The sequence below is a fragment of the Hemiscyllium ocellatum genome, chromosome 1, assembly GCF_020745735.1.
Source record: "Hemiscyllium ocellatum isolate sHemOce1 chromosome 1, sHemOce1.pat.X.cur, whole genome shotgun sequence".
Classification (NCBI taxonomy): domain Eukaryota; kingdom Metazoa; phylum Chordata; class Chondrichthyes; order Orectolobiformes; family Hemiscylliidae; genus Hemiscyllium; species Hemiscyllium ocellatum.
Genome location: NC_083401.1, coordinates 83,710,551 through 83,734,132, shown reverse-complemented (window position 1 = coordinate 83,734,132; position 23,582 = coordinate 83,710,551). Strand labels below are relative to the sequence as shown.

The following is a 23,582-nucleotide window of genomic DNA, read 5'->3' as shown; positions in this document are numbered from 1 at the left end:
TGGCAAAGGTGGACTTGAGGTACAAACATCAGTTCAGCACAAGAACAGGCGCTTTGGCCCACCAAGCCAATAGTGACATGTGACACTTTCTCAACTAAAACTCCTTGCCTCTACAAGGTCAGTATCCTTCTTTTCCCTGCTTATTCTCTTAAACACTGATATTGTATCTACATCTACCTCCTCCTCTGACAAAATATTCTAGGCAATTACCCATTTTGTTTAAAAAAACCTGGTCTCTCACATCTCCTTTAAACTTTACCTCTTTTATTTTAAGTCTATGTTCCCCAGCAAGTGATGTTTCTACCCTAGGAAAAAGACTCAGATTATCCATGCCACTCATGATTTTGTAAACATCCTCAGCCTCCTACGCTCAAGTGAAAACAAACTGAGTTTTCCCAATAGCTCCTCATAGCTTATTCCCTCCAAACCAGGCAACATCCAGGTAAATATTTTGCATACCCTCTCCAAAGCCTCCACATCTTGCTGGTAGAGTTTGTTTAATGTATTAGAGATTGTTTCTTGAAGTAATGTCTTGTGGAACCAACCAGAAAGAACGCTATTCTGGATTTGGAATTGATTTAGTATTGAGTAACAATGTGGGATTATTAGTAATCTCATTGTAAAGGATCCTCTTGGGAAGAGTGATCATAGTATGCTAGAATTTCAAATTCAGTTCAAAGATGACAAACTGGAATCCCACAACAGTATTCTGGAGTTAAACAAAGGCAACAAAAATATTAGGACAGATTTGACCTGTGCAGACTGGGCAAGATGACTAAAAGATAAACCAGTTGATGAGCAGTGGCAGACGTTTCAGGAGATATGCGACCATCACCTTCCCTGGATACTTCCTACCCCACAGGGAGGTGGTGACTGTGCAATATTGATTTCAGACCCATGAAATCTCATGGAAACAGGTCAAATACGGGCAAAGGAAACTGCCTGCTGATTACCATTTGCCGCCCATCCTCTGCAAATAAATGTGTGCCTTCATGTTGAACACCATCTGGAAGAATCAATGAGAGTGTTGAGGGTGCAAAATGCCCTTCCATGTCTCAACCTGCAGTGACTTGGCAGTAGCATTACTAATCAAGCTAGTTGAGTCCTAAAGAAGCTAGTTGCTCGACTGAGACTGTGGAAAGTGGTGAAGGAACCAAAAAGACACAAATTTATTTGTAGCCATATCCTCATCAATCTGTCTACTGCAGATGCATCTGCAAGAGTGAGCACCTTGTGGAGCCAAATCCCACTTTCACAGAGAATACATGACATCATGTTGTGTGATATTGTAACCATGCTGCAAACAGATCTAGCAACTCAAAATTAGGCATTCATGAGATGCCATGCAGTAGCATAATCATATTCAAGCATAATTTGTAACTTCATGGTTTATATATCCCCCCCATATCATTAACGTCAATCCAGGGGTTCAGCCCTGGTTCAATGAAGAGTGCAGAAGGGCATGACAGGAGCAGCACCAAGCAAAATGACATTAATTACAGTCAGTAGTGTTGAGTGGACGATCCATCTTGGGCTCCTTCAGGGATCCCCAATACCACGGATGCCAGTCTTCAGCCAATTCGATTCACTCGATGTACAGTGGATGCTACAAAGTGTATGACCCTTAATAACATTTCAGTAAAAGTAATTAAGACTTGTGCCCCAAACCTTGCCACACCCAGAGACCATCTGTTTCAGTATAGCTACAACACTGGCATCTATCTGACAATGTGAAAAATTGCCCAAGCATATATAGTACATGAAACCCAGGATATATACAACCCAGCCAACTCCTTAGGAGAAAGTGAGGAATGCGGATGCTGGAGATCAGAGCTGAAAATGTGTTGCTGGTTAAAGCACAGCAGGTCAGGCAGTATCCAAGGAGCAGGAGAATCGACGTTTCGGGCATGAGCCCTCCTTCAGGAACTTCTAGAGTTTCTTGAAGAAGGGCTCATGCCTGAAATGTCGATTCTCCTGCTCCTTGGATGCTGCCTGACCTGCTGCATTTTTCCAGCAACATATTTTCAGCCAATTACTTACCCCATCAGCCTTCTCAGACCATGAATACAGTGATGGAAAGTGCCATCAAGAGTGATATGAGGCAGTACATGCTTAGCAATAATATTAGAGATAGAAGTTTGATTAGTCTGGATCACAATGACATAAGTAGGGAAAACGTGTTGGGTATGCTAGAGGTTATTGAGGTGGACAAATCCCCAGGACAGGATGGGATCTATCCCAGGTTGCCGAGGGAGACGAGAGAGGAAATAGCTGGGGGCCTGACAGATATCTTTATGGCATCCTTAAACACAGGTGAGGTGCTGGAGGACTGGAAGGTTGTTCATGTTGTACCCCTGTACAAAAAGGGTAGTAGGACTATTCTGGGTAACTACAGACTAGTGAGCCTGACGTCAGTGGTGGGAAAGTTGCTGGAGAAGGAACTAAGGGATAGGATCTATTTATATTTAGAAAAGAATAGACTTATCAATGATAGGCAACATGGTTTTGTGCAGGGGAGATCGTGCCTTACCAACTTAGTAAAGTTCTTTGAGGAAATGATTAAGTTGATAGATGAAGGAAGGGCTGTTGATGTCATATACATGGACTTTAGTAAGGCGTTTGATAAGGTTCCACATGGTAAACTAATAGAGAAAGTGAAGTCACATGGTGTGCAGGGTGTTCTAGCTAGGTGGATAAAGAACTGGTTGAGCAAAGAAGACAGTAGTAGTTGAAGGGAGTTTCTCAAAATGGAGAAAGGTGACCAGTGGTGTTCCACAGGGATAAGTGCTGGGGCCACTGTTGCTTGCGACATGCATAAATGATCTGAAAGAGGGCTCTGTTGGTCTGATCAGCAAGTTTGTAGATGACACAAAGATTGGTGGGGGAGCAGAAAGCATAAGGGACTGTCAATAAATGCAGGAGAATATAGATAGACTGGAGAGTTGGGCAGATAAGTGGCAGATGGAATTCAATCCAGACAAATGTGGGGTGATACATTTAGGCAAGTCTAATTCAAGAGTGAATTATACAGTGAACAAAAGAGCCTTGGGAAAAGTTGATAAGCAGAGAGATCTGGGAGTGCTGGTCCATTGTATCCTGAAGGTTGCTGCACAGGTGGATAGAGTGGTCAAGGAGGCATATGATATGCTTGCCTTCATTGGATAGGGTATTGAGTATAAGAACTGGCAGGTCATGTTAAAATTGTACAAGACATTGGTTCAGCCACATTTAGAATACTGTGTACAGTTCTGGTTGCCACATTACCAAAAGGATATGGACGCTTTGGAGAGGGTGCAGAGAAGGTTTACGAGGATGTTGCCTGGTATGGAACGTGCTAGCTATGAAGAGAGATTGAGTAGGTTAGGTTTGTTTTCATTAGAAAAAAGGAGATTGAGGGGGGACCTGACTGAAGTTTACAAAATCATGAAGGGTAGAGACAGGGTAGAAAGAGATAAGCTTTTTCCGCAGGGTGAGCGATTCAATAACGAGAGGTCAGGCTTTCAAGGTGAGAGGTGAAATGTTTAAGGGGGAATACACGCGGCAAGTACTTTACGCAGAGGGTGGTGGGTGTCTGGAATGCGTTGCCAGCAGAGGTGGTAGAAGCAGCACGGTAGATTCATTTAAGATGCGTCTGGACAAATGCATGAGTAGGTGGGGAGCAGAGGGATACAGATGTTTAGGAATTGGGCGACAGGTTTAGACAGTAGATTTGGATCGGCTCAGGCTTGAAGGGCCATAGGGCCTGTTTCTGGGCTGTAAATTTTCTTTGTTCTTCTTTGTTCTTTAAAACCTGCTCACTCACAATCATTTGGGTTCTACCAAGGACATTAAGATCCTGACCTCTTTAAAACATTGGTTCAAACAAAGACAAATGAGTTGCATTCCAGGGATAAGGTATGAGTGACTGCCCTTGATATCAAAGCTGCACTTGACCAAGTGTAGCATCAAGGAAGTTGAGCAAACCTGAAGTCAATAGAAATCAGGCAAACACTCTGCTGTTTGGAGTTGGAGTAAGGTTATGGTCCAGTGGTATTATCTGCAGAGACCCAAATAACGTTTTGAGGGCCTGGGTTCAAATCCTGCTATGTGTGACAATACTGCTCCTTTAACAACGTTAGGTTTCCTTGGCTTTTTCCCCCCCAGAGGGGTCACAAATGCTCAGATTCCAATGTGTCTGATTTGTGTGGATTTTAGGGCCAATTTGATTATCGCTAACAGATACTGCCTCAGTTCAAAGGCTGTCAAGTTTTAAAAAGAAAACACTTGGACAATGAAAGGGGAGTGGAGCAGTTTTCCCAGCTCAGCTTTTCTCTGGTTTGGGTTTAGCAAGCTATTTTGTTTGCAGCTGCTGGTCAAAGAAAGAACTCCATGCTGATTCTCTCTCTCTGACATCTCTCCTGTAAGAACCTGTGTTTGATTTTAGCTGAAAATTTGTTGCTGGTTAAAGCACAGCAGGTCAGGCAGCATCCAAGGAACAGGAAATTCGACGTTTCGGGCCAGAGCCCTTTATCAGGAAGGGCTCTGGCCCGAAACGTCGAATTTCCTGTTCCTTGGATGCTGCCTGACCTGCTGCGCTTTAACCAGCAACAAATTTTCAGCTCTGATCTCCAGCATCTGCAGACCTCACTTTTTACTCTGTGTTTGATTTTACCTTATTTTGCCAAAGGGGTGTTTATGGGGATACTGCAAGTATTTGGAACAGCATCATTAAGTTGTGATAGGGTTTTCAAATAGTTACATTATTCTAAATTTGGTTTTCTTTTGTTCATGTGTAAAATAAGTTCTGTTTTGTTTGAAACTGAATGATTGGGCCAGCTGCATCACTCCTGGAATATCCACTTTACATCTGCTTAAAACAACTAGAAAAGTTAGAGTCTGGGCTACTTTTTTGAAATGTTTTGAGGGAGTCTGGCCTGGTCCATAACAGATTGGGGGTTCTTTGTGGGATTTATTCAATGGTTCCAATTTGGGATTAGGGTTGTTGGACTCAAAGGCAGTGAGTGGGAGGTGTCTGTGCTTTTTGTGTCAGGTGAATTCAGTTGGTTTAAACAGCGCTTTGTGTAGTAAAGGCTCTTTCAGTCACTAAGAGTTTTCTGAGGGTGTAAGAAGTGATTTTGTTGGCTTTACAAAAGGTGAACAAGAAAAAGCTGCTGGAATTGGCAGTCAAGCTGGAGTCGGAGTTACCTTCATCCATAAGGAAAGGAGTGATAATTATGGCGGTAGCTCAGCATTTAAGTTTGCTGGAAACGCCATCAGAAACTTTGGAGGTTGCTAAAATTCAATTGAGAATAAAACAGTTTAAGTTAGAGCGAAAAAAAAAAGGAAAGGGCAAAAGAATTGAAGCTGTTTGAATTGCAACTGAAAGCAGAGGAAAGAGAAAAAGTCACTTTAACAGAACAAAAAGAGAGAGAAGAAAGGGAAAAGGAGAGAGAGGAAAGGAGGATAGACAAGGGAGTTTGAACTTCAAAGATTGGCACTTGACAGGAAAGATAGCTTAAAAGGATGGAGATGAAGGCTGAAGATAAGCTTAGTGAGGAATAGAGTGAGAGTGAGCAAACCCATGGTAGCCAAGGGCCTGGTGAGGATTTGTTCAAATATATCTAAGCAGTGCCTAAATTTAAGGAGAAGGATGTAGAAACCTTTTTCATCTAATTTGAGAAGGTAGCTAAACAAATGAATTGGGTAACCATGTAAGTTTTGTTAATCCAAACAATACTTGTAGGTAGAGCTAGTGAGGTATTCACATCACAATCAGAGGAGGAACCTTGGAGGTAAGAGGTGGTGAATAAAGCAATTTGAAGTGTATATGAGCTTGTATCAGAAGCCTACAGACAGCATTTGAGGAATCTAAGGAGGGACCCTGGTCAAACCGACATTGAGTTTGAAAGGATCAAACAAAGTTATTTTGAAAGGTGGATAAGGGCATTAAAAAAAAGAACAAACTTATGACGGCTCTTAGAGTGATGATTATTTTGGAGGAATTCAAAAATTCACTTCCTGAGGTAATAAGAACTCATGTGGAAGAGCAAAGAGTTAAAACAGCAAGATTAGTAGCTGAAATGGCTAATGATTATGAGTTGGTCCATAAATCAAAGTTTGGCTTCCAAAATCAATTTCAATCTATGAGGGATACAAATTGGTGGGGGCAGAGAAATCCTCACAAGGTAAGGGAAAGGTAGGTCTTGGTGAAGATCACAAGGATAACGTACCACAGGTAAAAAGGAAACCCTTGAAGGGGAAAAACAAGTTAAAAAGTGTTTTTACTACAATAAAGGAGGCAACGTGAAATCATGGTTTGGGATGAGAGGGGAAAGATATAAAAGGGACCTAAGAGGGTGGTATGGATAAGGAATGAGATGCCAGAGGAAGTGGTGGAGGTTGGTACAATTGCAACATTTAAAGGCCATCTGGATGAGTATATGAATAGGATGGGTTTGGACATGGACCGGGTGCAGGCAGGTGGAACTACATCAGATTAAGCTATCTGGTCGGCATGGATGAGTTGGACCGAAGGGTCTGTTTCCGTGCTGTACGTCACGATGACTCTATGATATGTTAAAAAGCACTAGGAAGCCAGATGTAAGAAAACAGGATAAGTCAGTGAATTTTGTTGGGAGTGCTAACAAAAAGCACAGTGGAGGCTAAAAAGCTGCATCCGAATGTACCACCTGGTTGGAGAGATCTTCTTAAACCATACACCTGTGAAAGTAAAGTTTACTCGCATAGGCCTGGAGCAGCAGGTGAAGAGGTTACAATATTAAGAAATACAGGATCCTCTTGATCTTTGATGCTGAAAGATGAGGAAATATGTACCTCTGAAAGACTACTGCCAGAAAAAAATGCTAATAATGGGAATTCATAAGAAGTGCTCAATTATATACAGTGAGGTTAAAGTATCCAGTGAAAAGTGGAGAAGTCGTGGCAGGCGTATTGGACAAACTCTCAGCTCAAGGAATACAATTTGTCGTTGCTATCAACAGATGGTTCACAGGTAGAACTGCTGCCTACTGTGGTTGAAAGGCCAGTGGAAACTCAGACAACTGAACTATTAAAAGATACATATCCTGGGAGTGTGTGGTGACGTAGTCACAAAGTCATCAGTTGAAACAGGAGAGATCAAAGAGTACAGATAAGAAAGTTAAAGTGGAATTAGACTCGGTTTGATCAAATGGTGGAGACAGAACAGGAGCAAATAGATGACAAAGCAGATATATTTAATTCAGAGAAATTAACTGAGTTACAGCAGAAAGATGAGGAACTAAACCAATTGTATCAAAAAGCATACATGGGAGAAGAATTCTGATGTATCCCGGTGTACTACTATCTTAAAAATAATCTCTTAATGAGGAAAAGGAGACAATCATATATTCAGGTAGATGAGAAATAGGCAGGTGTTCATCAAGTCATAATGCCAACGGGTTACAGAAAGGAGGTATTGTGGAATTCCCGATGAAGGGCTTATGCCTGAAACGTCGACTCTCCTGCATCTCGGATGCTGTCTGATCTGCTGTGCTTTTCCAGCACTACACTCTGGACTCTGATCTCCAGCATCTGCAGTCCTCACTTTCTCCTAGCAATAATGGATGTGTCCATTAGATTTCCAGAGGCTATTCATTATGCAATATCACAGCTAAAAGGATTGTAGAGAAGTTCCTCAAATATTTCACTAGATACGGACTACCCAGAAATACATTCAGATCAAAGATCAAGGGTAAATTTTTGCATCAAAATTATTCAAGGAAATTATGGACAGCTTAGGAATAAAACAACTCAAATCTAATGCACATCTTCCAGAATCACAGGGGGCACTAGAAATGCAGCATCAGACATTAAAGACATTCATATTGAGATAAGACTATCCAGATGATTGGGATAAAGGAATTCTATTCGAACTTTTTGCCATCAGAGATGCACCAAATGAATGGACCAAATTCAGTCCATTTGAATTAGTTTTTGAAAAGACCACTAAAACTGATTAAGGAGAAATTGATAAGTCATAATTCAGACACCACATATTTGGACTATGTGTCTGATTTTAGGGAATGATTAAATAGAGCAGGGGAGTTGGCCAGACAGCATTTAAAAGTACCACAGCATACAATGAAACGCGAAGACAGGAAATCAAAAATTCACAATTTTGATATCAGAGATACGGTGTTAGTTTTACTTCCAGTGATAGGTGAACCTTTAATGGACTTTATTAAGTCAAAAGGCAATTGAATGAGGTGAACTATTTGATAAGGACAGAAAGAAATTTCACAATGTATCACATGAATACGCTCAGAAGGTATTTTGACAGGGGAGGAAAGCAAAAGGAGAATACTTTATTGGTTACAACACAGAGTGAAGAACTAAGTTCAGAGGATTCTGATTGGACATTCCTTCAACTAAATTGGACAATAGGGAAGTTATCAAAGATTGAAATAAATGGAGTTACCTTCCAGAAGAAAATCGAATTGACCTGGAAGAGTTATTGTTATCACATGGGGAGATTTGTGGAAATAAGATGGTAAGTACTAATCTAACTATGCATATTGTAGATACAGGAAATGCTGTTGATTAAATCCTTATCGGCATAACCCGTTAAAGTTGGCACAGGTTCAAAGGAGATTAAACACATGCTCCAAGATGACATAATCGAAGTGAGTTACATTGACTGGAGCTCACCCATAGTAATGGTGCCCAATGGTTATGTGTGAACTATCACAATGTCAATACAGTTACAAAGGTTGATGCCTAGCCAATTCCACATTTGGAAGACTGTATTGAAAAGGTGGGAGAAGCAACTTATATTTTGAAGTTGGACTTGCTCAGAGGATACTGGCAGGTATCTTTGTCTGAAAGAACAAAGAAAATTTTGGCTTTCATAACGCTGAATGGACTGTATCAGTTTAAAGTCATGCTGTTTGGTATGAAAAACGTGCCAGCCACATTTCAAAGGCTAACCATATGGGTAATTTCCAAATTAACCAACTGATTGATGTACATATCAATGACCCGGTCATTTTTAGTTACACATGGAAACACAAGTAATATCCCAAAATTCAAGAGTGAGGGGGCAGAGCTGAGTATGGTGCCCTTCACCAAGGGGAAGGTCTTGAAAAACTGAATGTCCTGAAGGTAGATATACCACCTGGACCAGATGGACTACACTTCAGAGTTCTAAGGGAGATAGCTGAAGAGAAAGTGGAGGTGTTAGTGGTGATCTTTCAGGAACTGGTAGAATCAGGGAGTAAGGCAAAAGATGGAAAATTACAGAATGATTAGCCTAACCTCAGTCAGGGTAAGAATCTGGAATCCATTGTAATGGATGAGATTTCGGAATATTTGCAAGTGTATGGTGAAATAGAGCAAAGTCAGCGTGGTTTCACAAGGTGAGGTCATGCCTGACAGATCTACTAAAATTCTTTGAGGAAGTAACGGACAGGTTAGACCAAGGAGAGCCAATGGATGTTATGTACCTGGACTTCAGGACAAGGTTCTGCACAGGAGGCTACTGAGTAAGGTAAGGGCCCATGGTGTCAGAGGCAAGGTGTTAGCGTGGATAGAAGCTTGGCTGTCTGCCAGAAAGCAGAGAGTGGGAATAAAAGAGGCCTTCTCACGATGGCAGCCAGTGACAAGTGGTGTTCTGCAAGGTTCAGTATTAGGACCACAACTTTTCACTTTACACATTAACAATCTAGATGAAGGAACTGGGGCATTCTGGTCAAATTTGCAGACGATAGAAAGATAGGTAGAGGGACAAGTAGCATTGAGGAGGCAGGGAGGCTGCAGAAGGATTTGGACAGTTTAGGACAGTGGACAAAGAAGTAGCTGATGGAGTACAATGTGGGAAAGTGTGGGGTCATGCATTTTGGTAGGAATAATAAAGGCATGGACTATTTTCTAAATGGGGAGAAAATCCAGAAGTCTGAAGTGCAAAGAGACTTACGAGTTCTGGTCCAGGATGAGTCAGTAGCTAACTCTAATCTTGACTCTGACCACTAGCATCTGCAGAGTGGTGCTGGAAAAGCACAGCAGGCCAGGCAGCATCCGAGGAGCTGGAAAATCAACACTTCGGGTAGGAGCAGTCCTCACTTTTGCCGCATTGCTGAATGGTGGTTAGACCAAACTGAACCTGCCAGTGTAATGATTCAAGAGAAAGTGAGGACTGCAGATGCTGGAGATCAGAGCTGAAAATGTGTTGCTGGAAAGGCGCAGCAGGTCAGGCAGCATCCAAGGAGCAGAATCGATGTTTTGGGCATGAGCCGGGACAGGGTGTTCCTGGGGAAACCATCTGCCGAGAGAACAAACTAGCGGGGGTTGGGAGGCAGGACCAGTACGTGTACCCACTGCGTTTCACCCCATTTGGCCAATATCCCAACTTCAAAAACCTCCTCCACAACAAGCGAATTCTCAACAAAACAGCTGCAGCCAACCAAACTAAAACTGATAAGCAGCATCCCACATTTTTGGTTTATTTGTCTGAGACTCAAACTACCCACTTGAGGGCTTATAATGATACCTATTTCATTTGTGGCCATGGGCCTACCCTTGGTTGCCGCTTTCCTGAACGGGCAGCTACTATTTATGGTACGTGGTTCATTTCCTTCATCACTCCCATTCCTCTCTGTTTAATCCATTGCAAACTCGCACCAAGCGAACCCATACGGGATTTGAGTGACTAGCAGCTTTCTTTTCCCTGCCTTAGGAACTGCTCAACTAGAAACCCTGCAGACAATCCTGTACTCGGTTCAGTTCACTGTTGTGGCCCTCCTCTCCGGTGCTCTCGCAGATACTCTGAGTCCCCTTCACCAACGAACTCCCCCGAGGACAAGTACCACTCCCTGCAGCCATCCGCCCCCTTTATGTCTCAGCCTGAGAGCCAATCCCTGGAGCCTTCTGCTCCTTCAAGCCTGAGCCAGGCAGTTACCTGACCAATTCAGAACCTCAACCCCCAACAATCCTCCTGGCTCTGGTTACGTTCCCCTTTTGCTAACGCTCCCAATCTGCTTCTTTGATCTTATATCAAAAAGGAGGGAATGTGGAAGAAAACTTGCCACAAATTTGTGTGAAAGCCATTTTGTCACAAAGCAATCTTCGCAGCAAAACATAGACTGCTGACTCAGTGCTTTTAGAATAAGCTAAGGAATTTGTTTTTGCAAGTAATGACCTTGCAGTTACAAGCGCATTTTCAGCATCCCCAACTTCTATCTAGTTCTGCTATGAATTGTCTGTTGTACTAATTATCAGTTTCTGCTAATATGAACTTGCAGTAGAAGCTAACATTAATTTACAGGTTTGAGAAATGTAGGCCTATGATATGTATGTAGCAGCTACTCGAACTGACCACTACCCTTAAGTAACCTTATGACTGCCCGTAGATTGCGTAACCAACGGACAGTGCGATATGATATACTATATAAACTGTGGCAATCTGTATTTCAATGGACCAGACTCCTGAGGGAAGATGTACTCCCCATGGCCACGAATAAAGCTGTTTAATACTCAAGGACTCAACTCCCAACGATTTTGTCATAAATGATCCAGCAAAAGATTTATTCCCTAACACTATCAATGTGAGTGTTGGTGCTGTGCTCTTACAGGAAGACGATGAAAAGATAGAAAGACCTATCGGGTATTTCTCCAGAAAACTGAACATTCATCAACAGAAATATTCAACAGTTGAGAAGGAGCTTTTGAACTTGGTGTTGATGTTACAACATTTCAACGTTTATATTACCAGTAATGTGTCTGAGGCAATCATATATACTGATCATAACCCATTGAAGATTAAGGACAAAAATTCCAGACTGTTTAAGTGGAGCTTGTTGTTACAGCCATTCAACTTGAAAATTGTGCACGCGGCAGAACAGGAAAACAAGATTGCTGACACCTGGGTGAGACTTGGATGAGAAACTGAAACATTCGCCGGCAGGAGTAAACACATTGAAACAGAATATAGTAGTACGATGTTTATAATCAATATAATGTATTTGTGTGATGCAACATACTAGCAATGTAAAATTAAGTGGTTTTAAAATGAAGCCACCTTTGGATATTGATGGTTCTTTTTGTTTTAAAAAGGGGGATAGTGAAGGTGAGACAATGCTACTCCTTTAGCAAGTTTAGGTTGTCCTTGGCTTTCTTTTTCCAGAATAATTGTAAACACTTAGATTCTGATGTGTCTGGTTTGTGTGGATTTTAGGGCCAAATTGATTATAGCTAACAGATACAGTTTTAAATAGAAAACACTTGGACAATGAAAGGGGAGTGGCCAGTTCTCCCAGCTCAGCTCTTTTCTGGTTTGGTTTGGGTTTAGCAAGCTATTTTGTTTGCTGATCCTCTCTCTCTGAATTCTCTCCTGTGAGAACCTGTGTTTGATTTTACCTTTCTTTTTTGATAAGGGGTGTTTATGGGGATGTTGCAAATATTTGGAACAGCATCATTAAGTGGTGATAGAGTTAATTGGGTTCTCAAATAGTTACCTTATTCTAAATTCGGTTTTCTCTTGCTCATGCGTAAAATAAAGTCTGTTTATTTGAAACTGAGTGGTTGGGCCAGCTGCATCACTCCTGGAACATCCACTTTACACATGTTTTAAACAACTAGAAAAGTTAGGCTACCCTCTTGAAATGCTTTGAGGGGGTCTGGCCTGGTCTATAACACACAATAGATGGTGTAATTTGTATTCAACCAAAAGAAAATCTGAAATTAAGAGTCTACGGATGACTGTATATCCATTCTTGATTGTCAGAAAAGTCTATCTGATCAACTAATGCCCTTCGCAGGAGGAAGCTACCATCCTGACCTCGTCTGGTTTACATGTGGCTCCAGGTGCACAACAACTCTTAACTGCCCTCTGGGTAATTAGGGATGGGTAATAAATGCTCATCTAGCCAGCAAAGCCCTGTTCCCATGAACAAATTTTTTTAAAAGTCATCTATGGCACAAACAAATACATTTGAAATTGTTGGAGGTCAGTCATCAAGGTCCAGTGCATCTCAGAGTAGCATCCTAGGCCCAAATACCTTCTGCTGCTTTATTAATGATCTTCCCTTAAACACAATAACAGAAGTAGAGATGTTTGATGATGAACACACAATATGTTCATGACTCCTCAGATACTTAAGCAGTCAATGTCCAAATATAGTAAGGCCTGAACAATATGGAGGCTTGAACTGAATTGTAGCTAGTAATATTCATGTTGCAATCAATACCTTCTCAAACAAGAGAAAAACTCTAACCATCATCCCTGTATATTCTATGGAATTACTATCAGAGAGTACTTCACTATCAAGATCATAGAGACCAGAAAATGAACTGGACAGCCATAAAAGTTGCGAAGAGAACAGGTCAGAGAGTAGGTGTCTTGCAATGAGTAATTTTCCTTCTGACTCCCACATCTACAAGTCACACGGAAGGCAAGTTATGATCTGAATGACAAAATTAATAAAGGGTGAGGTGCATTAAGGCTTGGGTTTCCTTGTACTCCTCTCACTGAAGATAAGTATGCAGATGCAGCAGTCAGCAAAGAAGGCAAAAGGTATATTGGGATTCAAAGTGAAAAATTTTGATTATAGAAGCAGGGACGTCTTGGTGCAATTGTACGTGGCCTTAGCTGGCCACGTGTAAGCTGTGTAAGCTGCCTTCTTGAATTGCTGCAGTCCATATGCTGTAAGTGGTCTCACTATGCCAGTACAGAGGCCATTCCAGGATTTCATCCTAACAACACTAAAGGAAACATGATACATAGCCCAGTAAGGATGGTAAGTGGCTTTGAGGAGGACCTGCAGGGGTGGTATTTCTATATATCTGCTACCCTTGTCCTTGAAGATTGAAATGGTTGTCAATTTTGAAGGTATTAACAAGCCTTGGTGAATTTCTTCAGTCCATTTTGTAGGTGGTAGCCACTGCTGATGGCAGTGGGAAAAAGGTGTTTATGATGTGGTGCCAATCAAGCAGGCTGTTTTGCCCCGAATGGTGTCAGGCTTCTTTTAATGGTGGTTAAAACTGTACTTCAGACAATTGGGGAGAAGTCCATCACATTCCTGACTAGAAACAGATAATTGGTGTTGCAAAATGGTGAAAGTGGAGTCAGAGGGAGATATTCAATCCCTTCTGACAGATAAAACTTCTTGATCTAGTATCATTCACATAAACATTTTCTGCAAGTTTCAAATACCTCAAATTCATTCTATAATATATAAAACAAAACTGATCATTCACTCAAAGTGTGATCTAACCAAGACTCTAAACAAGTTTACCAAACTTGATTTTATTTTCAGTTCATCTCCTCTAGTAACTATCCCCAAAGCTCTCAGACTGGATTAGAGTGATGCTGGAAAAGCACAGGTCAGGCAGCATCCGAGGAGCAGAAAAATCGACATTTCGGGCAAAAGTCCTTCATCAGGAATTAAAAGCTTTGTCTGCCAAGTCTGTGATACTGGGTCAAATCTTCCATTCATAGAGTTCACTCAGAAGACAAATACCACCTTAAAATATCCATATTTCTGTATCTGATTATATCTAAGAAAGTATTAAAAGCTCTACTGTTTAATTTTGTAATTGAACGTAAATGTAACATTCTAATCAACATAATATTTCAAGCAGTCCTAACCCGACATGGCTCTTGGAATGTCACAGGGTTAAACTACAATTTAATTTACTAAAAACTTCATACATTTTGTGAACTTCTGGTAAGTAAGACATAACCTGCATAGCTTGTCAGGTCGGAAAGCGTTTGGAGTAGGGGTAGACCATTCAGCCTTTCAATCATGCTCCAAAATTCAGTAACACCTTGGCTGATTCTTTGGTCTCAACTTCACTTTCCTGTCTGTTCCCTATAATCCTTCACTATGTCGGTCCGTCAAAAACATAAGTCTGCCTTGAATTAATGCAATGACCCAGCTTCATTGAAAGAAATTAAAATTTCCTTCAGACAGGGGAATGGTTTTGAAAGCTTGAAAATAATGAAAGAGAAAAGGCGACATTCAGAACTATTTCCTGTCACTGGCTCTTACTTTGGTATGGAGAATAAGCTAGTTGGGGAGTACCAGTGAGTGTTTCTTCAATCTTAATTGCAATAAATTATTTTTCATGTCAAGGGATAGAAATTCAGTTCGGATAAGTGTAATGTACATTCTGCAGTTGAGAGAAGTTTACACAATGGGCCCCAGATGAACACATCTGCAGAAAGGACTACCAGCTTCAAAGCCAGAGCTCTGGGTTTCAAAACTTGAGCAGTGGTCAGAGTCACTGTTGTGCTTCCATGAGGCACAGCACTATGTGGATAACATGTTTGGACAAGTGGTTATACTTCAGGTTAAAAGGATACAGGCAGCAATGGAATGGGTGACTACCAAGCAATTGAAAAGAACCAAGCCAGCAGTGCAAGAATCCCCTGAGTCTATTATGTTTATTAAATGGTATTCTATTTGAAAACAGGTTAGAATGATGGAACACTTGCCACCATCTTCCTCACCACACCACTCCCTTCCACCTCATGAAGCTCCCCAGAGTGGAGCTAACCTATAGGATGAGTGGGAAACTATTCAACATTTGATGTCTCCAGGCCAGAACCAAGACCACACCCAAATTCTGTCATCAAATTGCAATATTCAGATGATGCTTCAGACAAAATATCTGGAAAACAAAGATTGTCTACCAGTCTGCTCCTGTCACACCGAAACTGCCCCGACCAAAATCAAAAGCAAGCCCCGAGACAGTGGATCATTTCCCATTGCAAGCAGACATTTGACAATGAAATCCAACCTCAACTTCAAATACGCTGTTCCTAACACCTCCAAAGCCTGCACTGGCACATTGAAGTTTGAGACCTAGACTCCAACACCAATGCTAAGTTCATGGTCTGCATAGCAGCGGTAGTCCTCATCCCATTGTAAACATTGGAAACATGAACAATGTAGAGCAAACACTTCAAATCACTGGAGAGTTATCCCTGGTGTTGCCAACATAAAATCCTGTAAAGCCACTGGCAGGACAGGTATACCAACATGAGCGTACTCTCCCAGGCCAATCTACCCTATCCCAGGAGTGGAAACAAGTCACGTTCAACCCTGAGGGACTGCCAAAAAATATCTAAGAACATAAGAAATTAGAGTAGGAGCGGGCCCTCTTGCCCATCAAGCCTGCTCCACCATTCAATAAGATCATGGAAGATATTTTAGATTAGATTAGATTCCCTACAGGGTGGACACAGGTCCTTCGGCCCAACAAGTCCACACCAACCCTCCAAAGAGTAACGCACCCAGATCAATTTCCCTCTGACTAATGCACCTAACATCACGGACAATTTAGCATGGCCAATTCACCTGACATGCACATCTTTGGACAGTGGGAGGAAACCGGAGCACCCAAAGGAAACCCACACAGACACAGGGGAGAATGTGCAAACTCCACACAGTCACCCGAGGCTGGAATCGAACCTGGGACCCTGGTGCGGTGAGGCAGCAGTGCTAACCACTGGGCCACCGTGCCACCTTTTTGTAGAGTCAGCTCCACTTACCCACCAGCTCACATCTTGTTAAACAACGGTTCCTGAGAAGAGCAGCAGCAACCAGAATGATGGCAATGTCTGTATAGTAGTAAATTGGCAGCATTGCTGGAGGGGGAAGAATAGAAGAGAAATAGCAGCAGAGGGGATCCGAGAAGATATTTCAGTGGCCAAAGTGACTCCAATGATACCCTGTGTCTCTCTTGCTAGTGTAAAGATCATTACTGAGCAGATGCTAGACCTTCATCTGGGGAAAGAGTGATCAGCCAAAGACTGTGGTCAACATTGGTACCAGTAACCTAGAAAGGAATAGGGATGAGGTCCTGAAAGCAGATTTCAGGGAGATTGAAAATCAGTACCTCTAAACTTGTAGTCTCATGATTACTCCTTAAGCCACATGCTGGTGAGCACAGAAATAGGACAGCTGAGTCTTTGAACATGTAACTAGAAAGTGGATATAGAAGGATGGGCATCAGAATTCTGTGGAGGGTGGGATGTCTACAAGCCAATAGCTGACACTTAAACAGGATTAGGCAAAGATTCTGCAGAGAGGATTGCTTGTGCTGTTGGAAAGGTTTAAATTAGATTGGCAGGGGAATGGGAACCGGAAGGCAAATTCAGAGCAGAGAACAGAAGGCAGAAACGTAACAAGTGACTCTGAAAGCTGAAGAAAGCACAGGTTAAAACATGGATATCACAGCTCTACTTTTGTAGATGGTGCAGACACAATGGGTTGAATGGCCTCATTTCAGTGCTGTAATTGTTCTATGGTTTCATGTTTCAACCTAGTCCATCATTAAATAAACATCAATTTACAAGGACGTTGCCAGGGTTGGAAGATTTGAGATATAGGGAGAGGCTAAACAGCTGGGGCTGTTTTCCCTGGAGCAACGGAGGCTGAGGGGTGACCTTATAGAGGTTTACAAAATTATGAGGGACATGGATTGGGTAAATAGGCAAAGTCTTTTCCCTGGGGTCGGGGAGTCCAAAACTAGAGGGCATAGGTTTAGGGTGAGAGAAGAAAGATATAAAAGAGACCTACGGGCAACTTTTTCACACAGAGGGTATGGAATGAGCTGCCAGAGGAAGTGGTGGAGGCTGGTATAATTGTAACATTTAAGGGGCATTTGGATGGGTATATGAATAGGAAGGGTGTGGAGGATATGGGCCGGGTGCTGGCAGGTGGGACTAGATTTGGTTGGGATATCTGGTCGCCATGGACGGGTTGGACCGAAGGGTCTGTTTCCATCTGTACATGTCTATGATAAAATATCATATATTCAGCAATGCAGAAATAGATTTTGTAATTAATTTCCATGCCTACTGTTAACTCAGTTATCCCACTGCTTTATTTGAATAAGAGTGGCATGTACTATTTAAATTCTGTTTCAAAAGAACTTCTGGAAAATTATGGGCGATTGCTTTATTTGCTTTTATTTATTGCTGAAAATGTGTTGCTGGGAAAGCGCAGCACGTCAGGAAGCATCCGAGGAGCAGGAGAGTCGACATTTCGGGCATGAGCCCTTCTTCAGGAATGAGGAAAGTGTGCCAAGCAGGCTAAGATAAAAGGTAGGGAGGAGGGACTTGGGGGAGTGGTGTTGGGAATGCGATAGATGGAAGGAGGTCAAGGTAAGGGTGATAGGCCGGAGTGGGGGTGGGGTGGAGAGGTCAGGAAGAAGATTGCAGGATAGGAAGGCGGTGCTGAGTTCAAGAGATTAGACTGAGACAAGGTGGGGGGAGGGGAAATGAGGAAACTGGAGAAATCTGAGTTCATCCCTTGTGGTTGGAGGGTTCCTAGGCGGAAGATGAGGTGCTCTTCCTCCAGCTGTCGTGTTGCTATGGTCTGGCGATGGAGGAGTCCAAGGACCTGCATGACCTTGGTGGAGCGGGAGGGGGAGTTGAAGTGTTGAGCCACGGGGTGGTTGGGTTGGTTGGTCCGGGTGTCCCAGAGGTGTTCTCTGAAACGTTCTGCAAGGAGGTGGCCTGTCTCCCCAATATAGAGGAGGCCACATCGGATGCAGCGGATGCAGTAAATGGTGTGTATGGAGGTGCAGGTGAACTTGTGGTGGATATGGAAGGATCCCTTGGGGCCTTGGAGGGAAGTAAGGGGGGAGGTGTGGACACAAGTTTTGCATTTCTTGCAGTTGCAGGGGAAGTTGCCAGGAGTGGAGGTTGTGTTGGTGGGGGGTGTGGACCTGACAAGGGAGTCACGGAGGGAGTGGTCTTTTTGGAACGCTGATAGGGAAGAGGAGGGGAGGGGAGGGGAGGGAAATATATCTCGTGGTGGGGTCCGTTTGAAGGTGGCAGAAATGACGATGGATGATACGATGTATATGGAGGGTGGTGGGGTGGTAGGTGAGGACCAGTGGGGTTCTGTCCTGGTGGCGATTGGAGGGGCGGGGCTCAAGGGCGGAGGAGCGGGAAGTGGAGGAGCTGCGGTGGAGGGCATCGTCAATCACGTCTGGGGGGAAATTGCAGTCTTTGAAGAAGGAGGCCATCTGGGTTGTACGGTATTGGAATTGGTCCTCCTGGGAGCTGATGCGGCGGAGACGAAGGAATTGGCAATATGGGATGGCATTTTTACAGGGGGCGGGTGGGAGGAGGTGTAATCTAGGTAGCTGTGGGAGTCGGTCGGTTTATAGTAAACGTTCTTGTTGATTTGGTCGCCCGAGATAGAATTGGAAAGGTCTAGGAAGGGGAGCGAGGAGTCCGAGACGGTCCAGGTAAATTTGAGGTCAGGGTGGAAGGTGTTGGTAAAGTGGATGAACTGTTCAACCTCCTCGTGGGAGCACGAGGCGGCGCCGATACAGTCATCGATGTAGTGGAGGAATAAGGTGGGGGGTGGTGCTAGTGTAGCTGCGGAAGATGGACTGTTCCACATATCCTACGAAGTGACAGGCATTGCTGGGGCCCATGCGGGTGCCCATGGCTACTCCTTTGGTTTGGAGAAAGTGGGAGGATTGGAAAGAGAAGTTGTTCAGGGTGAGGACCAATTCAGTCAGTTGAAGGGGGGTGTCAGTGGAAGGGTACTGGTTGGTATGGTGGGGAAGGAAGAAGAAGAGGGCTTTGAGTCCTTCGTGAAGGGGGATGGAGGTGTACAGGGACTGGGTGAAGATAAGGCGTTGGGGACCGGGGAAGCGAAAATCATGGAGAAGGTGGAGGGCATGGGTGGTGTCCCGAACATAGGTGGGGAGTTCTTGGACTAAGGGGGACAGGACCGTGTCGAGGTATGCAGAGATGAGTTCGGTGGGGCAGGAGCAGGCTGAGACAATGGGTCGGCCAGGGCTGTCAGGTTTGTGGATTTTGGGCAGGAGATAGAAACGGGCGGTGCGGGGTTGTGGGACTATGAGGTTAAAGGCAGTGGATGGGAGATCCCCTGAGGTGATGAGGTTATGGATGGTCTGAGAGATGATGGTTTGGTGGTGAGAGGTGTGGTCATGGTCAAGGGGGCAGTAGGAGGAGGTGTCCGCGAGCTGGCGTTTAGCCTCAGTGGTGTAAAGGTCGGTGCGCCAAACTACTACCGCACCTCCCTTGTCTGCAGGTTTGATAGTGAGGTTGGGGTTGCAGCTGAGGGAGTGGAGGGCTGCACGTTCCGAGGGTGAGAGATTGGAGTGGGTAAGAGGGGTGGACAAGTTGAGGCGGTTAATGTCGCGGCGGCAGTTGGCTATGAAGAGATTGAGGGCGGGTAAGAGGCCAGCACGGGATGTCCAGGTGGATGGGCTTTTATTTATTGTTAATCATTTTATCAATCAACATTAAAACAACATATAATCTGCAAGCTTATAAATTTTACATTACTAAACTGCTACAGTGACAAATGAAATAATTTTAAAATAATTAAATTTAAAATAAAATTATGCTGATTCTTTCCAAAATACAACCAACAATATTAAACCTTACATCGTCATCAGAGGAAGCCCACTAGAAGCTGATAATAGAGTGAAGAAACATATTAAATGGAGATTGGAATTTCCTGAGAATTCACGTTTGCCAATTTTTACTGTGACCAAACATATTCTCATTTTGTTCAAGAAACAGTTGGGAACTTGCATGATTAAAAGTCTGGTTTATAATTTAGGAACAGTTTTACAAAGTCATCTAAGAAGTTATCAACTTACTCCTGCAGCAATGTACACAACAGTGGAATCTGGATTTCTCAATACAAAACTTAATTGCTTGAGTGACTCTCTAGTGCATGTGACCAGCACTATATATTTGACGAGGACATGAATACTCATGGATATATGGCATTTAGGAAGATCACATAGGTGGAAAGAGATGCAGGGGTAGCTTTATTATGAAGGCATCTGTTCGACAGAGAAATGACCTTCATTCTGAAGGTCAGGAAGTAAAATCAGTTTGGGTAGAAATGAGAAATAGTAAAAGTAAGAAATAATTTAGGGAGTGATTTATAGGCCCCCTATCAGCAACCACGATGTAGAATGAGATATACTAAAAGAAACAATTGGGTCTTGAGGGGAAAATACAGTGGTGTTCATTGGTGATTTTAATCTACATAGAGATTAGTTAAATCAGATTGGCGAAAGTAGCCTTGATGATGCGTTCAAAGTGTGCTTTTAGGACAGTTTCTTCAAACAGTATGCTATTGATCCAACAAAAGGCAGGCTATACCAGATATAGTAATATGAGAAGAAGCAGGATTAATCAGTGACCTCACAGTAAAACCCTCCTTAGTTAGCAGGGATCATAATATGATCAAAGTTTGCATTCTGAGAGAGAAGAGTGATTGAAATTAAATATGTTCAATTATGATTAAAGTTAATTGAAATGAACTGGGAAAACAAGTTAAGGGATAAATTGACAGAGATAGGTCAGCAGAATGGCAGTTTAAGGGTATATTTCAGAACTCTGGAAAAAAAAGACGAAGTCTTTCTTGCTCACTAAGAGAAGTCTAATATGACTAGACTGTTGCCTCCCCTTAATATAAAGAGCAGCAAAGAATAACCAAAAGATTAATAAAGAAATGGAAATCAGAGTACAAGAGAAAGTTGGCTAAGTAGAATTTCTACAGGTATTTACAAAGTAAAAAAAGGTAAAATGTCAGTCCTTCAGTCAGTCTGGGAAATCAATAATGGAAAATAGGTACAGTATATGGCAGAGGATGTGAATAGATATTTTATGACTGTCTTCACTGTAGAGGGTACAATAACATCCCAAATATAGTTGTGAATCAGAAGGTGAAAGGGAGCATAATCACAATCACCAGAGAAAGGATAGGGGGAAAAATTGTTGAAACCAAAATCTAAGTTCACTGGCCCTGATGGATTTCATCAGGAGTGTTAAAAGTAATGACCGTTGATATAGGAGATGCATTTAACTTCCCAAAAATCCTTTTATTCTGGATAGATCCCATTTGGTTGTAGAGTAGCAAATTTAACTCTTGTACTCAAGAACAAAGGGAAACAGAAAACAGGAAACAAAAGGTCAGTTCGCCCAATATCAGTAAATGTTGGAATCTATTATTAAGGAGGCTATACCAGGACCCTGAGAAAAGATCAATACAATCTAGGCAGAGTCAATGTGGTTTTGCACAAGGGAAATCATGTTTGTCTAATTTATAGGGGCTTTTTGAGGAGGTAACAAGTAACATAGATAAAGGGGAACTAGTAGATGCACTGCACTTAGATTTCTAGATTTGACCAGGTGCCACATCAAAGATTACAATAAGAACTCATGGTGTTGGGAGTAACATTTTAACATGAACAAAGAATTTGTTAGCTAACAGAAAGCAGAAAAGTGGACAGTTCAAAGGTTAGAAGGATATGATGAGTGATGTGGCATGGGGAACAATGGTGGAGCCTCAATTATTCACAATTTATACTGATGGGTTAGATGAAGGGATCAATTCTATGGTGGCTACATTTGTTGTTAGGAAGTATAAGTAGATTCAGTGAGTGGGAGAAATAAAATGTCAAATAGAGTAGAGTCAGGATCATAGAAATGTACAGCACAGAAACAGACACTTCGGTCCAACCCGTCCATGCAGACCAGATATTCTAACCTAATCTAGTCTAATTTGCCCGTATTTGGACAATATCCTTCTAAATCCTTCCTATTCGTATACCCATCCAGATGCCTTTTAAATGGTGCAATTGTACCAGCCTCCACCACTTCCTCTGCAGCTCATTCCATACTAATACCACCTTCTGCATGAAGCTCCCTTTTATATCTTTCTCCTCTCACCCTAAACCTATGCCTTCGCGTTCTGGACTCTCTCACCCCAGGGAAAAGGCTTTGTCTATTTATCCTATCCATGCTCCTCATGATTTTGTAAACCTCTATGAAGTCCCACCTCAGCCTCTGACACTCCAGGGAAAACAGCCCCAGCCTACTCAGCCTCTCCCTATAGCTCAAATCCTCCAGCCCCGGCAACATTCTTGTAAATCTTTTCTGAAATCTTTCAAGTTTCATAATATCCTTCCAATCGGAAGGTGACCAGAATTCCATGCAATATTCCAAAAGTGGCCTAACCAACGTCCTGTACAGCCGCAACATGGCCTCCCAATGCCGTACTCAATACTCTGACCAATAAAGGAAAGCTTATGAAAAGCCTTCTTAACCTATCCTATCTACCTGCGACTCCACTTTCAAGGAAGTATGAACTTGCACTCCACTGTTTGTTCAGCAACACTCCCTAGGACCTTAACATCAAGTGTTTAAGTCCTGCTCTGATTTGTTTTCTCAAACTGCAGCACCTAGCATTTATCTAAATTAAATTCCATTGGCCACTTCTCAGCCCACTGGCTCACCTGATCAAGATCCCGTTGTAATCTGAGGTAACTTTCTTCACTGTCCACTCCTCCCCAATTCTGGTGTTATCTGCAAACTTACTAACTATACCTCCTAATGTGAGAAAATGTGAACACCTCCACTTCAGCAAAAGCAATCAAAAGGCAGCAACTTATTTAAATGATAAATAATTGCAGAAGTTAGAGGTAGAAGTGGATTTGCCTATCCTGGTACATAAATCACAAAAGTTTAATATGCAGACATTATAAGTGGTTAGGAAGGTAAATGGGATGTTTTCATTTACTGCAAAAGGAATCAAATACAGAAGCAGATATTG

General features: G+C 42.5%; 1 protein-coding gene across 1 annotated transcript in view; it reads right to left on the bottom strand.

Annotated features, from left to right (window-relative positions):
• Positions 1 to 23,582, bottom strand: part of cwc27 (CWC27 spliceosome associated cyclophilin) — a 268,357-nt gene that overhangs the window by 190,501 nt on the left and 54,274 nt on the right. The window lies entirely within an intron of this gene.